The sequence below is a fragment of the Leuciscus leuciscus genome, assembly GCF_965113295.1.
Source record: "Leuciscus leuciscus genome assembly, chromosome: 3".
NCBI lineage: Eukaryota > Metazoa > Chordata > Actinopteri > Cypriniformes > Leuciscidae > Leuciscus > Leuciscus leuciscus.
Window position 1 is genome coordinate 4,099,320 of NC_138727.1, and position 19,321 is coordinate 4,118,640.

The 19,321-nt window shown below is 37.4% G+C and overlaps 1 protein-coding gene across 1 annotated transcript in view; it reads right to left on the reverse strand.

Annotated features, from left to right (window-relative positions):
* gpc5a (glypican 5a) overlaps window positions 1-19,321 on the reverse strand; it is a 195,539-nt gene that overhangs the window by 40,198 nt on the left and 136,020 nt on the right. The window lies entirely within an intron of this gene.

Sequence of the window (19,321 nt, forward strand, 5' to 3'; positions counted from 1 at the left end):
CACTGTAGTCACTTGGACTATATTAACGATGTCTTTAATGCATTTTCTGGGCCAGCAAGTTATAATGTCTTAGAAGCCTATGGAGGAGTGAGCCAGCTCTCAGATTTCATCAAAATTATCTTAATTTGTGTTCCGAAGATGAACGAAGGTCTTACGGGGTTGGAACAACATGAGGGTGAATAATTACTGACAGAATTTTCATTTTTGGGTGAACTAACCCTTTAAGTTAATATATCATTTGAATCTGGGTCATGGCAATGATGCCTTAATATTCCCAATACCACACTGCCCATCTTAAACATGCTAAGTGTTTACAGTTTCCATTTTATGTTAGTATCATTCATAGTATGTTTTCTCTCTTTTTAGATCAACAAAATAAATCCAAAAGGTCTGTGTTTAGATGTACCTTGTTAAAAATAAGAGGAGTTCTTGGGGAAAAGTGCACCAATTAAGAGATTTTTCCCTCTGCATTCCTGATATTGACACTTTCATGTGAATCTCGTCCACACATACTGTAAAACACCAGAGGATCTACAAGTCCTCCTCTTCTGTATGTAAATTTATGCATACTTATGTTTTATATCAGCTGATTCCACGCTGCTATGATTTTGAGACTAGAAACGTGTGCAATCTTCACAAAACATTCTATTTTTACTCTGTGACATTCTTGTAGTAGTATGGCATGTTTTTCATTATTTAGCTTCAACGAGAAGTGTGAAATACACACCATCATCCCCCGGCTACACCTTAGTGTTAGGAGCCTCCGGTGCAGAAAAAAAAAAAAAAAGTAAAAACCTTGGTTAGATTAAGAGGTTGCTGCTGGCTGATGATAATAATACAGACACAGTTACGCTCCCGAGGCCGTATGACTGACAGCTGCAGGCGAACAGATGAACGCCGTCGAAGGTTGTTGCTCTGGCGTTTACTGACAGCTTTTATACAAGAAGACATGCACCAGTCTAGACGGCCCGTCTGGACACAGCTGGACAGAGTTCACACTGGAAACACACTTTGAGATTCCTGAGAGGCAGACATCGTGATGCTGTTAAAATGTTAAATAAGCAACTTTAAAACCATTCAATCATAACGTAACCGTGTTTTTACTGGTTTTATTGGGTGACGTGATTCAGAACGCTGAAAGCGTGTGCTGTTGACTCGTTCTCGATTGAGCATTTAGCTGTAAACATCTGGAAATCTTTCTGGAGCTTCACTAACCAAACTAAACAAAGGCTTGTGTTTTCAGTCGAGCGTAACACTTAAACAAAAACAGATTGAGCAAAACCAAAAGATAAATTCAATCATGAATAAGTGAACTGAGAAGTCAACTTAAAACGTAACTTTTACAAAAACATAAAGCCACACCAGTAAGAGAAAAGCCAGCGAGAAAGTGGAATACTGACGCTTTCTCTTCAACTCGAGACGCTTGCAAAAAAGCACAGCATGACACCTCATCAAAATCGCACCGCTTTTTCTGCCAAGTTTCTTTACATTCCAAAATCCTCAGGAAAAACACATATAAATGAAATAAATAAATAACCCAAGAAGTCGCAAAAGAAACCTGTCAAACTCCAAAATTTTACTATCACTGGGGGAAAGATAAAAACATATTTCCTCACGTTGCTAACAGACCAGAAAGAGTCGACAGGTGAGATATTTTACACACAAAGTGCATGGGGTCCAACTTTGTTATTCTGGTCCATCACCCTAAGGCAGGGAACGGCAACTGGCGGCCCGCGGGCCAAAACTGGCCCGCCAGCAATATTTTCTGGCCCGCCGGATTATTTTGGTAGTCCTAAATGCTGCACAAAACTCTTCCACTACTTGAGAAAAGCCGTAGTCGCGCGGCGATTTCACCGCCGCATACTGTGTGAAACACCCATAGGGAATCATGCGGCGCGGGATTACATTTTAAAGTATAAGTTCACACCGGACGCGAATAGCGCGTCAAATTCGCGCCTGCTGCGTCTAGTTATACGCTTGACCATTTACATTTACATTTACATTTATTCATTTAGCTGACGCTTATATCCGAAGCGACTTACAATTGCTATATATGTCAGAGGTCGCACGCCTCTGGAGCAACTAGGGGTTAAGTGTCTTGCTCAGGGACACATTGGTGTCTCACAGTGGATTCGAACCCGGGTCTCTCACACCAAAGGCATGTGTCTTATCCATTGCGCCACCACCACCACCATGACCACTTTGTGTCCATTCGCGCGTCAAAAGATGGTAGCGGTCAGAACTCTGGTGTAGGCTTTGGACGGAGCGGGCGGTCTGACTGACAATAGCCCACTCCCGACATCTTTTGACAGCGTATCCGCACTTAACTCTGACCGCCTGTACACCTATCTCTGAGGAGCTGTTTGGTACTGAAACCATTGTCAGTCAACAACATTCTTTTTTTGCAAGGATGTTTGAAATAGTTCGGCAGAAAATAGCCTACTTCATTTCGTCAGTAGGGCAATATGATTTTCGTTTATGTTGCTTAGAAATTTGAGTGATAGGCTTTGTCCTATTTAATTTATGTTATTTATATATATTATTTTTTTTCTGTGGCATTTTTTTTCTCTGCTGACAGTACAATGTTAAAATAGCCTACTATTTATATTGACACGAACACAATTTTTGTATAGCATTTATAATTATTATAGGCAACTTAATCTCCTTCTTTCCGTTAGAGACATTTGAATGTGAGATTATGGAAACGAGATCTAAATTTTGTGGACCCGTCAGGTCGGGAAATAAAGCGGGTGAACACAGAGTATATTTTAAGCGGTTGCTGAATAGAACCTTGTGGGAGCGGGACGGAAAAAAACCAGTCCCGCGCAGACCTCCTTAAACCTTAGGTGTGTATGTGTGTGTCCCGAATAAATAATAATAATAAAAAAAGGAATAAAGTTCAAAAGTCGGACTGTACGGAATGAGTATGATTGCTATTCACACCTTTATTAAAATGGCTGTAATCTGTTACAACAATAGTACTTGATCTGTTTAAAATGATTTCCTTGATATATGCATAAGGTGTTAAATAAAAAAATTAAATTTGTCTAATCCAGTAATAAATTTTTTCTATTTTTGATCTGAGCACAATCAGAAAATCAGAAAACCCGTCCTTATTCGTTTTTTTCATTTCAGTTCAGGAAATAAATAATGGAAAAACAAGTCGTTTTTCATCTTTTTATTTTTGGTTTTAATAAAAAAAAATAAAAAAAAGATTGAATGAATGATCCACGACGGTGACGGACACATCATATTCCACAATTATAGGCCTATATAAGAGTATTTAATTTGTATCCATAGGCCTACTCCGTGTAGCTGGCCCGCCATCTACTGGCTAAAAAAAATATTGGCCCGCGGCCAAAGTTACTTGCCGACCCCTGCCCTAAGGACTTATTTGCACACCTATAGTACTCTCGCTGTCATTCAAGAGAGAGAGAGATATGCAATAAAACCCTTCTTAATTGAAGTCAACACCTTGAGCACTGAATCCATGCAAGTATAAATGGCTGTGGTGTTGTCTTCATAAGGCACGGTGCAAAAGTGTTTGGCTCCCGTGATAGTTTAGACGAATCCATCTCACACCAGAGAGAGAAAATCACTCTAACCTCCACATGCCAGAAGGTCAAAAGCAAAGAACCGGTTAAAGGACGGCAAACATGCAAACTTTCTCAATGCCTGGGTGACTGGATAGAAATCGAGACCTTTTGACAGGAGGGTTCAAACTGTAATGTTAAACTGCGGAGAAAACATGTAGGACTTCAGATTCCTTCAAAATGCTCATAGTGGCCATAAAAAGTATTTGGACACTGAAACTATTTTGCATTAATGACAATATAATACTAATAGTTAGGGGTGTAACAATACATCATTATATCGAGATATCACGAAATAAAAACAGATTCTATTTTTCTGTGATGTCGCGCTGGAACAACAAACACAAAGTGTGGCGATGATAATCTCAGGTACTGTTTATGTGCTTTATTTAATGTTAAAAGCGTGTAATGTGACTTTGAACATCATTTAGTGCTCCAGCTTTGTAGCTGTAAAAGCAACAATGGATAATTCATCTCAGATCTTGAAATTAAACAAATGGAAACAAGAACGTTCAAACTGTGAACAAACAAGACAAAGATTGTTTTAGTAACTCAGTAGCCTATGTATTTTTAATGTTTAAATGGTGTAATATTTGTGAATTTGATTATGTAGCTACTTATCCATTTTCTTGCGATTGCCGTTTACTCTCTGGTGCCGCGAGACTCCGCCCACACACTGTTCTGATTGGCTGACTCCGCCCACACGCTGTTCTGATTGGCTGTGGGTTTTGATTGATTTCGACGCATCTCGCAGTCGCGTCGCATCTAGTGTGGACAGACAAATTATTTGTCGCTGGAATCTTATCGCATCGAGTCAGGTTATGATTTGAGATATAGAGTTCGTTTTATCCAAGGCTCAGTTTACTGTATTTATTAGGTATAACTCATGTAGATCATGTACTCGTCCTCTGTCACATTCGCGTTAGTTTGGACTCGGTATGTTGTGTCATCACCTGCAGATTCAACAACACCATCGCTCCAGCCATCAGCACCAGATTACCACACTCCACACACACACTCGTTCTCAGTGATCACCTGCACCTGCACGCCCTCATCAACACACTAAATATAAACCTCCATTCCCTTCACCTCATTGTCTGGTCTCGACTATGTATAGCGTGTGTTGCTACTGCCTGTGTGTAGTGTTATTACACTTGCTGGAACTTTATTCATCGTCTGTTTGCCTGCAACCATCCGTGACACCCTCATGCCATTTCAAACCTATACGATTTTTGTCTTTCTAACAGAAATAAAGATATTTTTTATGAGATTTCTTTCGAGTTTATTTTTCATAATTCTGAGAATAAAAGTCAGAATTGTGAGTTATAAATCCATAATTGAGAGAAAGTCAGATTTGTGAGATGTAAAGTACAAGTATTGCTTAAGTGTATTTTCGGGCAACTGTACATAATAGTGTTGTGTGTGTGTGTGTGTGTGTGTGTGTGTGTGTGTGTTTGCATTTGATTGGCGCGTGAAAACATGAAAGATGTTCATGCATACAAATGCTGCGGCTCTCCATTTCTAAACCGTCTCCTGTCATAGTCAAGGGCCTCCGACGGCTCTGGAAAGCTATTTCCAGCTGGGGGAGTTAAGCTGGAGAGAAACCCGGCAAGTAATATCAACATTCAGCTCGTGTACAGTAGCTTCCCACAGTTTTATTCACAGGATTTGGCTATCGAAGCAGAATTTCCATGTTCCTCCTCCAGCTGTATAGCCGTGCGTTATGAGGAGACTGTGATGAATAGACTGGCAGATTAAACAAATCTGTTTACGCATAGATGCATTACGATGAGGCCTGGAACTGAGCATTTATTTTACCTCTCAAGTAAAAAATTAAATAAAAATCATTCCTAGTTGTGCGTGCATCTCTCCAGATTATGCTGCGCTGAACAATACGTGCGATTTAAACCCAATTAGCATGTTAAGCTTGTGCAAGAGCCGCCTCGCAAAATGGGCCAGTGTGTATGATCGCATTTCTAATTACTCATTAGTCTTGACTGTTTGGAACAGATGAATCACGGCGCCATTATTCATGCTGAACAGATTCGATGGATGGAAATATCGTGATGAAATCTTCTTCCTAGCCTTTTTTTGGCACAAAATGAGCATCGGATTATGGACACATTATCCGCCGTGAGGCAAATATGAGAGACGATGTCCCCGAGTAACGTAATCCTGCCACAAAAAGAGGCAAAAAGCAAAATGGCAGAGAAAATGAAACATGATTCTATTCCTTTCTTTATTAATCTACTGGTTTTAATTCAATATATTTAATAATTTATAATGGGATTTGGATGAACAGAATGTTTTTCCACTTTATTTCTCTTTTTAACCAGCAAGTTTTTGCACAACAATAAATTACTGAAACTTTACCTAAAATAAAGAGAGAAAATATAAAAATTCTAAATATTAATAAAAAAATTCTATATATATAATTGTATTGATGATACTACAATAACGCCGGTCTAAAATCCCCCTTCACAAAGATTTCTTAATGGTATTATTCTGGTAGATCCCATAAAATAAATAAATAAATATATTATTTTATAATAAACATCTGATATGATCTGATAGTCTATTATTTTGTTGATTTATGCAGCATTTGGCTTTCAATTAGGACAGAAAAATGAGTTTTTGTTCAAACTATGAATGCAAGATTTTGACCAAAAACAAAAATCATATTATGATTATTTTGTTAAATATTGCAATTTGCAACAACATTAAACAAATAATAATTGTCTGTGAAAAAAAAAAAAAAAAAACTTTTTAAATAAAATAAAATAAAATAATAAAATCCCATTTCGTTGATATCACACATGTCCATAACGAAACACAGTGCGACTCTGAATATCTGCTTTTGGCCACAATGTAATTGTGTCATCTTCAGAAAAACAAAAAAAAAGCAGGAATATGTGTCGATAAATGTTGTTTTCATGAGAGCTTTCTTCTGACCCCCCCTCAAACTTCACAAATTAAAACCTCAGCCAGAAGCGGCCCCTACCTGACCTTCCCGTTCCATTATCTCGACTGTCTCGCAGAGGACACGGAGGTGATAAGTTGTTTACTGTACAGGTCCGGAGGGATAACAGGGTCCCAGCCTCGGGAAGCGCAGCGGCCCTGGCGTCACTGAGCTGAGTGCATTTCCACAGCGCAGTCGCTGGATGTGAGATTTTATGCCTGGTGTGGCAGCGAGAGCCGAGCGACGACAGCCGCTGTCATTTGGGTTCAGCTATTGAGTCGCTGCACATTCAAGGGCAAACCGAAGTTAGATAAGTGAAGTGAGAGTTCACCAAACACACACATAAAGCATCGCCCAACAGCCACTGATATAGCTTTGGGCCCCGAGTCAAACCAATTCTCTAAGACGATATTTAAGACTTGGACAAAGAAATAAACAAGGTGTTGACAGAGTACATATCACATGACTACTTTACACTCCACTCTCCATCAAATGTTTTAATATATTGAATAAAACATCAAACTAAATACATAATGATAATAATATCACTTTCCATCATGTTTTTTTTTTTTCTCCCATCATCCAGGAAGTAAGTGCAACAAATTGTTTACCCTGCCTATAAATATGTAATAATATTATGTGAAAGTCTGGATGTTGATTCATGCAGTATTTACATTTTAGTGCAAAAACAACAACAACAACAACAACAACAACAACAAAAAATTATGTTTTTGTACTGCAAATTATATATATATATATATATATATATATATGTTTTTATAATACTTGATGTCCATATAATAATACTTGATATCCATAAGAGCCAGAGAGGATTATGGGAGATGTAGTGTGCTGTGGTGATAGGCATGGTTCTATCTGTCTGTCTGTCTGTCTGTCTGTCTGTCTGTCTGTCTGTCTGTCTGTCTATCTATCTATCTATCTATCTATCTATCTATCTATCTATCTATCTATCTATCTGTCTGTCTGTCTGTCTGTCTGTCTGTCTGTCTGTCTGTCTGTCTGTCTCTATCTATCTATCTATCTATCTATCTATCTATCTATCTATCTATCTATCTATCTATCTATCTATCTATCTATCTATCTATCTATCTATCTATCTATCTGTCTGTCTGTCTGTCTGTCTGTCTGTCTGTCTGTCTATCTATCTATCTATCTATCTATCTGTCTGTCTGTCTCTGTCTCTGTCTATCTGTCTATCTATCTATCTGTCTCTGTCTATCTATCTATCTATCTGTCTGTCTGTCTCTGTCTATCTGTCTATCTATCTATCTATCTATCTATCTATCTATCTATCTATCTATCTATCTATCGTGTGCATATATATACACATACACACATATACACACATATACACATACATCTACACATACACACACATCTACACATACACACACACATATATATATTTATTGTTAAAACGCCTATAGCACAATTCACTTCTAAACAATGGTCTCTTCAGTGAAGCAAAGCAACCGTCACAAATCTCCACGTCTTAAAGTGTGAGTTCACACAGATATCGGCGAGGTTGTGTTTGTGAATAACAGGGTCTGCTGCAGTGACCACAGGGAAGGAAGGACAGGTGTGGGTGTATTAGATCTTAATGGGACCTTGAGCTGCTCGGGGAATTGACTTATTTAGCTCCTGGCAGAAGGGCTGACGTATCGCCGTCACCGTGGCTGATTATAGACGCGCTCAGCAGAATGATGTGTGCTTGGCCTTTTCATGCTTCATTAACAAAATCAGGCAACCTGCCAAATGCACGCCGCAGCTCATTAAGTCAGTAAGGGGAATTATGTTGAATGCAAAGTCTGGGAGAAACCGCAGAGCCGCCCATTAATAACACCCCAGTAGCAGAGCAGGAGAATATGGACTGGATCATTCACCAGACTGTCTGCTTACATTTACAGGCTAATTTATTAGTGATGCTTATACTTGGGGTTAGAGATCAGAACCAGCGCATAATTAACTATGAAGATTCTACTTTTTCCAAAGATCTGCAATGTTTGTATACGAATGATTCCTCAAACCATGTGTCTTGTTGAGGAGAGCTTTTACTAATGCTTTTACAAGAGATCAAACTTACACACATACAAAACCCACAGACTTGCACTGAAGAAGGGACTACAGCCATATTCATTTGTACATACCTAGCAATCACTCAGAGCACCCTAGCAACCACATAGCGACAGGCAAAAAAAACGTGCTAAGAATTCCAAAATGTCCATATTTTTTTGATAAATGCTGATCTCATTTCCATCATAAAAATCACAATGAACAATAAAGTTATGATTCTGAGGAATGTCCTGCTTTGCTGTATGTGGCTCATCAGGGGCGCATCTACCCAGTGTCAGAGGGGTATGCAGCAACAATTTGATGATTCCATGGTAAACCAGACTTATTGCATAAGTTATGTTTTCCAGATTCTAGTCATTTATTGTGCATGCTACCTTATATTTGCCAGTTGTTATTTTACCTTAATAAAATTGAGATATGTCATGCATGGGATTGGTACCATAGGGTTTAACCAAAATCTCTAAATGTAGCTATCAGCAACACTAGCCAGTCTGTTAACATTCATATTTGCAAGCCTCCAAGTTTGGGAGCAAATCTATGCATGATTCCATGGTAAACCAGAGACATTGCATTAGTTGTTTTCCAGATCATTTATTGTACATGCTACCATATATTTTCCAGTTTTCAGCTCAGCAACCTCGGTTTTGCATATTCTAAGCTAGCCGTAATTTAAACCCCCATTTGGCTGCTACATTCCCAGTGTTAGCAAACGCTAGCTAGTCTAGTAACATGAATATTTGCAAGCCTCCAAGCACACACAGACGTCACACTTTAAATCCTACCTGTTGCCTTTCACCATCCACTTATTTAGCTTTTCTATTTAGTTTTCTATTTTTAGCCCCCGACAGCTTTTTTGCTTTATCCGATATTACCCCCCTCTTCTATGTCAAAATTCTATGATGGAATCTTATGAGGGCGCCAGCGCCTACTGTAGCTTGTTAGTCCTCTAAAATGTTATATAATTACAAATATTATATATAACACACAACAGCAGCTACATCTATCTATCTATAAATTACAATAACGTCTGTCTGTCTGTCTGTATGTCTGTTATTCGCATATCTCTCGAACCGTTAGTCCGATGGATTTCAAACTTGACAGGTGTCTCGCTACGGGCACGAGTAAGTGCAGTGCCAAGTTTGATGTTGTTTGGATTAGAAATGCAAAAGATATCATTAAATATATTGGTAAAAGAAGCACTTAGAAGGTTGTGATTTAAAAATAAACATTCTGACATAAACACTCTGTCAGCGACACTGTTTACTTCGGAATATTATATTTTATTCACGGCCATCATTTGTAGTAACCAATTCACAAATGAGCACTCAAATACACCAAACCAACAATTACTAAAAACACACAAAAACTGATTTTGCACGGGCACTTTGCACTGCTCCCTGAATCGACGCGCTTATTCATTTGTGGATGTTAACTGAATCTGTAAGTCAGCTATGCTGTTTACTTCTGAATATTATATTTCATTCTGGTGAGCTTAACGTTATCGCTACTGTGTAATAGTAGCCTATCCTATTCACCACCATTTGCCTATTCACAAACTGTTTGCTCAAGCATAGCGTTTTGCTGTTTACTTCTGAATATTATATTTCATTCTGGTGAGCTTAACGTTATCGCTACTGTGTAATAGTAGCCTATCCTATTCACCATCATTTGTAGTAGCCTATTCACAAACTGTTTGCTCAAGCATAGCGTTTTCTCGGAGTTCACTGTGTGCTTTCTACCATGCACAAATAAAAATGTCACTGAACTTTTGCTGTGTAATTGTAACAATGAACACACAAACACAACAAACCAACAATTACTAAAAACACACACAAAAACTGATTTTGCATGGCCATTTTGCACTAGTATAGAAAATACCCAAAACAATTTTTTTCATATATATATATATATATATATATATATATATATATATTAGGGCTGTCAAAGTTAACGCATTAACGCAAAATCATATTAACGACACACATTTTTTTAACGCGCGATTAACGCAGCGCGTATTTTCTGTTTGACCCGTGGCCCAACCTCTAGTTGGAGAAATGGAGATACACAGTGTTGCCAACTTAGCGACATTGCAGACCCCTTTAGCGATTTTTTCCCTTCAACAAAGCGCCCAAACCTTATTTAGTTTCTGAGAATCTACCGGTACCGCCGGTACTGCTCTCTCAGCGCGCGCGCGCACCTCTCGCTCTCTCTCGCTCTCTCTCTCTCTCTCTCTCTCTCTCTCTCTCTCTCTCTCTCTCTCTCTCTCTCTCTCTCTCTCTCTCTCTCTCTGCGTCTCGCGCGGAGGAGCAGCGCTTTAATTCAGTAAAGCACAGATATTATGTTGCTTCACTAATTTTACAAGTATAGCCGAAATCAGAGCACAGATATTGTCTTTATCTTATGTGAATTTGATTTCACCAGACGACGGCTCGATTATCAGAATTGTTGTGCAGATTAAACTTAACATCTTGGAAGGGAGAGCTGGTTATGTCTTAATGGGTCGCGTTTCAGTCACCATTTCAAATTCATTCCGTTGTTTGACAACAGAAACAGTAAAATATACCAATGAAAACAGTTTTATTGAGAATTTAGCTTCATCAAAATGGGCACAGAGAGAGACAAACTACAATGTAATAATAAATAATAAATGTACATTTAGCATTTTCAGAAGAGCTGCCCTGTCATGCAAAATCTAAACATGTTTGTGTTAGTAAATTGCTCAGTGCAAAGAAAGAGAAGTAATGGTAACCTGGCTTTTTTTTTTTTCTTTCTACATGTCTAATAGACATGAACAAGTTCTTTGAAAAACATCTATGACCTTTGAAACATGTCTCGTCTTCATGCTCTATATTGACTATGGTTTCAATAATAAACATACATTTGCATAAAGCATCTATATTTATCCATGCCCAGGAGTATTACAAACTTGAAAAGTATTAATTTAAGGTACATTTAGAACAAATAAAAAAATGTGTGATTAAATGCGATTAATCGCGAGTTAACTCATGACAATCATGCGATTAATCGTGATTCAAATTTTTAATCGATTGACAGCCCTAATATATATATATATATATATATATATATTATTTTTTTATTTTTTTAAACCATCGCTTTGGTATACCATGCGCCGCATATAGTCCATACCCACTTTTTGCGCCACTGTGGCTCATAATCAATTCATCATTGGCAGAAAATCTGGTAAATCATTTGACTTCGTTTTATCAGACATTCTCTGATGATCTGGATGATGGAGAAACAAACTGCATACATACAGATCAGAATTTTGAATTGTAAACAACATTAATCACTGACATTTTAACTATAAGCAAATGACCAAAACAAGGATAAACAATGTAATCCTGACACATTTCACATCCTGAGATGTAATCCCTCCTCATTATCCCGATAAACGGATGTTAACATTAGCTTTCATGAAGTTTATGGTGGTATTCAGTGATAAACTGAACTGACGGGTCTCGAGAGGATCAAACCTCCATTAGCGGCTGGGAAACTTGAACATAACAGATCAATAAGCTGTGTGTGTATTAAAATAACCCTCTAATATTTAATGTTATGAGCACAAGATGAAGCACCCAAAACTTAGTCACAGATATCAGGACAGAATATAATACTATTATATTTTATGTGGGTCTAAAAATCTAATAAAACATTTCAGTATAAATCAAAATAATAATAATAAACAAAACAAAAACAGTGAAAGACTTACAATTTATGCATTTCTGTATCTTTTATAGTAAAGTGGATTGTTTTGCTGTGTGCCATGCCTAATATATGAAAGTAATAAAACAGTACAAAAACTAACAGCTGATTGATAGTTAGAGGATAGATAACTAATACAATGGGAAATGTTATTGTCACAAATAGCCTTGAATTATTTCCGTTTCATTCATGCATGTATGGAATAAAAGGAAGCCTTTCAAATCTGAATAATAATAATACAAATATCTACCAGCATACAGACGGAAGGAACCTTTATGTTAATTATCCTTCATATATACTTTAAAAATGTCAATCTCAGAAACCTGTCGTTCTCTTTCCTACAGGATTAATGAACTGTTATCATTTGATATGGAGTCCTTTTACATTTATCTGCACTGTGTCAGGTGTAAATGGTGTTGTTTTCACAAAACCAGATATCAAGAAGCAGCCAAAAAAGACGTTGAATGTATATTGAATTATTGCTATTTAGTTATTTAAATCAATTCATTAATTTAGCAGTATGTGTTGCACATCATATAACACACAAACATTTCATACAACTGTTTTTTTTTTTTTTTTTTTTTTTTTTTTTCACAGCTTGTTACCTGATGTAACATGAATTCGTATCATGTGAAGACATGTGACCAACAGAAGATCGATATGCCATATTGTGACCTCTAAGTTTAAGGAATATATTATAATAATAATAAATAAAAAAATATCATAAATTAAAGGAAACAATAATTATCAGACTGTCAACTCAATGTGAAAAACAAGTGTATTCTATAACAAAGATTGTTTCAGTCTTACTCAGTATGTAAAGACCCTTTCCAAAAAAATTGAATATCATGGAAAAGTTTATTTATTTCCATAATTCCATTCAAAACGTTACACTTCCATAGATTATAGATTCAGGGCCCACAACTTAAACAATTTCAAGTATTTAGTTGTTTATTTGTACATAATTTGGGCTTCCAGCTCATAAAACCCACGAAAACAGGATTTCAAAAAAATTGAATATTACATGAAATCACACAGTAATTACACAGTGATACCATGGTCATTGAACCAGGTTTTGGTTCTTTTGGCAGTGTGGGCAGGTGCAAATCCTGCTGGAAAATGAAGGAAGCATCTCCATAAAGCTTGTCTGCTGAAGGAAGCATGAAGTGCTCTGGAAATGTCCTGGTAGACGGCTGCGTTGAGTGGACAGCACAGTGGACCAACACCAGCCGATGACATGTGCTCCCCAAACCAACACAGACTGTGGAAACTTCACACTGGACTTCAAGCATCTTGGATTGTGTGCCTCTCCATTCTTCCTCCAGACTCTGGGACCTTGGTTTCCAAATGAGATGCAAAATTTGCTCTCATCAGAAAAGAGGACTTTGGCCCACTGTGCTTTATTAAATCCAGAGTCAACGCAGCCGTCTACCAGGATATTTCAGAGCACTTCATGCTTCCTTCATTTTCCAGCAGGATTTGCACCTGCCCACACTGCCAAAATAACCAAAACCTGGTTCAATGACCATGGTATCACTGTGTAATTACTGTGTGATTTCATGTAATATTCGAATTTTTTGAAATCCTGTTTTCGTGGGTTTTATGAGCTGGAAGCCCAAATTATGTACAAATAAACAACTAAATACTTGAAATCGTTTAAGTTGTGGGCCCTGAATCTATAATCTATGGAAGTTTAACGTTTTGAATGGAATTATGGAAATAAATAAACTTTTCCATGATATAAATTTTTTTTGGAAAGGGTCTGTATGTTCAAATGGTGTATTATTTATGATTTTGATTATGTACTTATCTATTTCATTGCGAGTGCAGTGCCACCGGCTCTTCTGATTGGCTTTGATTTTGCTTGATTTTGTTGCATAGTCGTGTGGCGTCTGGTGTGGACAGACAAAATGCTTAACGCTGGAATCTTATCACATCATGTCTTAATGCCAGAAACATTCTCCTGATACAGAAAGCAACAAATCCTGCCAATATTAAAAGTGTTAGCATTCAAAAACGGAGCTCACTGTAGCTAACCTAACCTGTGATATACTTTTGAATGATTTCTTTATATATTTCGAATTGAGGGAAATATCAGATTTAATAAATCTTGTATAATAGAAGGGTACACATATAATCTCACAGCAGCCGTGGCACACCGAGCCAACATCAGCATCTGGATTCCCCAACATGAAGCACTTTATTTTTCTGCAGGGTGCCATTACTCATGACACATTCAGAGCTCTAATGCCTGCAAATGGCCACACTAATGGCTGCCATATATGTGTTTGTGTCCTGGACAAGTCAAGAGTAAATAAGAGAGTCTATAGACACTCAACTCTGATTACATGTTTGACAGAGTTTTGAATGAAGTCACTCAAGGTGGATGGTTAGCCCTTAATTTACCCTTAAAGTTCGACCGCGGAAACTGTGGTTTGGTTGTTTGGAGCATTTAACTGGATGTTGCACGTTTATTTGGGCTTTGCAACAGCTGTGAGCGACTATACTCAGCCGTAGAGTCTCAGTCATTCATATTTATAGGTCTTAAGCAGATTCCCTGCTGTTCGCTTTCAATAGCTGCAATACCATCATTGATAACATTTGACGTGAGATTGATAATAAATGGATTCAAAAAATATTTAAATCACTATAATGGGTACAATTCATCCAAAAATGATCCTCATCTTGATTTAAACGACATAAAGTCTCTATTCACTGGAAATCTTGCATTATTATTCACTCTTCTGCTAGTTTAAACCTAGCACATTCACATTATATTATAAGTGAGACTATATAATAAACAAACAGTGCCAAACAACAGTATTTAACTAGCCAAAAAGATAGAATATGTATGTCAAATGATTCAAATGAATCAGTGAATAGTTTTTTTTTTTAAGCAGCTCATTAAAATTAACCATCTGAGTGAATCAACTCACTCAAATGATTCAGACTTTCCCTTCTAGTAGAGCGTGGTTGATCATTCAAACCTTGGCTTGCTTGCATAATATAATTTGGCATAAACACACATTAGAGTAATATTTTGTCATGCTGAGTTGACTCTTGTTGAACTTGAGGTCCAAAAGCATTTTTTTTTCTAATGTAATAATACAATTGGAAAAATAGAAAACTTGCAATTATACAAATTATTATCAGTACTGCAATAATTCTGCCTTCACATGCTATCGGAAATTATCATAAATATGAGTTTCCTAGTTGGCAAATTGGACATGAACAGCCTCTCAAATCATATTTACAACTGGGAAACTCTGAGATAATTTTGATACCCAAGTTTCTTGAGTTGGGCAGGCCATAAACTTTAAAGAGGGGAGAACGATTGCTGCCTTGTCTTGTCAATAAAGTTGTGCATATTTACATATACAGTGGGTACGGAAAGTATTCATACCCCCGGTAAATATGATCTAAAATGGCTGTAAAAAATAAATCTTTCATTCAAAAAATTTGATCTTTCGTTCAAAAAATTGGCAAAATTCTAACCTTTCATTGAAGTAAAAGAATTCAAATTGGGGGGGAAAATCACATTATGAAATAAATGTTTTTCTCCAAAACACATTGGCCACAATTATTCATACCCTTTTAGTAAAATACCTTTTTGCAATCTCCTTTTGCCAAGATAGCAGCTCTGAGTCTTCTCCTATAATGCCTGATGAGTTTGGAGAACACCTGACAAGAGATCAGTGATCATTCCTTCATACAGAATCTCTCCAGATCCTTCAGATTCCCAGATCCATGTTTGTGCTTCTTCTCTTCAGTTCACTCCACTCATCAGGTCAGGGAACTGGGACGGTCATGGCAGAAGCTTCATTTTGTGCTCCCTAACACATTTTTGTGATGATTTTGATGTTTGTTTTGGATCGTTGTCCTGATGGAAGATACAACCACGGCCCATTAAGATTTCTAGCAGAAGCCGCCCGGTTAGAATTTTTTATCCGTTGATATTTGATAGAATCCACGATGCCATGTATCTGAATAAGAAGTCCAGGACCTCCAGCAGAAAAATATTCCCACAACATTAAAGATCCAGCGGTATATTAAATTGTACACATGGTGTACCCATCTAGCGTGTTTGCTGCCAAAAGCTCTTTTTTTAGTTTGATCTGACCACAGAACCCTGTGCCGTCTGCAGTTCCCGTCGTGTCTGACCACTGAATATGCTGGAGTTTGTTTTTGGATGAGCGAGGAGCATTTTTCTTGAAACCCTCCCAAACAACATGTGGGGATGTAGGGGTTGTTTTTTTTTGTTGTTTTTTTTGTTTTTTTTATAGGCTTTCTGACCCCACGACTCAACTAATCTCTGCAATTCTCCATCTGTAATCCTTGAAGAGTCTTTGGCCACTCAAACCATCCTCCTCACCGTGCATTAAGATAATATAGACACACGTCCTTTTCCTGGCAGATTTGTAACATTTTTACTTGATTATAACTTCTTAATTATTGACATGATGGTCAAAATGGGTATTTTCAATTATTTAGCTATTTTCTTACAGCCACTTTCTATTCTGTGATGCTCAACAATCTTTTGCTGCAAATCAGAACTGTATAATTTGGTTTTATTCATTGTGATGGATGATTAAGGGAATTTGGCCTTTGTGTTTCCTCATATTTAAAATCCTGTGAAACAAGAAGTCATAGCTGGACAATTGCATGTTCCTAGTCACCCTGGTGTGCTGAAAAAGGTCAATATTAATGGGAATATACTTCAGAGATATTTTATTCATAAAACATTCAACGTGTTTTGGAGAAAAAACATTTATTTCATAATGTGATTTCCCCCCCAATTTGAATTATTTTACTTCAATGAAAGGTTCGATTTTTGCACATTTTTTGAATGAAAGATTTATTTTTTTCAACCATTTTTGATCATATTTACCAGGGGTATGAATACTTTCCGTACCCACTGTATGTAACCATTTGAAGCCTATTGGAGACACAGCAAAAATAGCATGTTTTGGACCTAAACTCCAGACTAGTCGGCAAGCTGACTAGACAGCACGATGAATGTTTATATGGTTGTCAAAGAATGGGACGCTATATTTTATGCAGAACTAAATATCTTCAATACATTTGGGCAAGAATAAACTGTGTCCTCCATAATTTCTATTCTTTCCGACAACAAAGCACTCGAACACGATAAGCTTGTAATCACGACTTCAGTGGGAAGCAGGAATGTTCCCATAGGATGAGAAGTCAGCATTAGTACCTGAATATGAGAATGCCCTAGTATTTGTTCCTCCACTTTGAGCAAAATGAACAAAAACCTGATGACCAACTCACCAGATTTGAGATCACAAGCTTCTTGAGCTTCACTGGAAGCAAGAAAATCTAATCTTCTGTAAAAAGAGTCACATGATGAATTTAATTTTGATTAGAGACTTAGTTAAATAATGCAGAATATTTCTTACATACGTTTTTTTTTTTTTTTTTACATCATAACCTTACATCCAGGTTCAAATTATTTTATTTTTTTTACGATTTTCAATACTGAAAAATGTAGTTAAACTAGAACAGAATGGCTCTGACAGCAGCGGGAAATAGTGAACAATCTGTGATAGTCTCTAACATCTCATCAGTGATGCATAAGGATTTGTCCACCTCCAGATCCTGCTTGATTTGAAGTATCTATAAGCAATATTTTGTTGATGACAGGCTGGTCCAGCGAGGCTCTTCCCCACTATGATTCACCGCACATCAGGGCGCTCCGACGAGGATCATTATCGTTCATTTTCATCATTCTGTGACACAGCGGGTCATTTTCAGCAGGCCTCTTCAGAGCAGAGCATTAGTTAAACAAGCACAATGGCGGAGCTTCATCTGTACGTCCCCCTCGTTATCAGACGCCTGGATGTGAATGTTATTTTAATTCCTGCATTGGTTAAGACTCTCTCTTCCCACCAGCTGTGCCCACCGACGGCTGTGGAGATATTCAGAGCTTCTTGATGTCACAAAGCCAGCAGGGTTTCAATATGGCGTCTCATTTAGACGGTCTGCATGGCGCCTGGACCGCTTGGCCTCTTTTTGATTCATTAGCAGGCAGATCAAACTTTTTTAAAACCCTGCTTTTGGTCATATCTGATTTTGAGGGGCATGATTAACACAATGGCGTCCATGCAGTCACAGTGCATAATGCATTGAAATTTTATATTTTTTTTGGCAGAATGCCAATTATACCTTCCTTTGAACTCAACGAGGGAGAGGAAAAATATTAGAAATATTGGAACCAAAATAATGTTCAGTTCTGTTTATGGCTCTTTTCGGTGACTTAATGACTCAATTCTTTAGAAATCGTGGACATGTCATCAAGCCAAACAGGGTTGTGCACCATTCAGAATTGAATTGAGAATGTATTACATGGATATTTGCAATTAAAATGTGAATTCAGGGAAGAATAACAAAAATGGAATGGATGCTAGATGGATGGATACATAAATAGATAGATAGATAAATGCAAGATGGATGGATGGATGGATGGATGGATGGATGGATAAATAGATAAATAGATAGATGGATGGATGGATGGATGGATGGATGGATGGATGGATGGATGGATGGACCGATGGATGGATGGATGGATGGACCGATGGATGGATGGATGGATGGATGGATGGATGGATGGATGGATGGATGGATGGATGGATGGATGATTTTCACAAATAGATTCAAAAACTTGGTTATTAGGTTGAATCTGTTTAACAAATGACTCGTCCACTAAATCATTAGCAGAATTTAGTACTTTCAGCCATTTCTGACTCGAAATGAAGCGAGAAACCCTGACAACATGTTAAAGATACATGTTCACTACTTCAGATTTGCTGCAATACAGTACATGGCATTTTGTTTTGAAGAGCAAGCATAATAGTAGTGTTTTGGTTTAGTATTGTCGTTCCGTAGGCTTTAAAGTTACTCCCAATTATTGCTTCCTTAAAAGGACTACAGA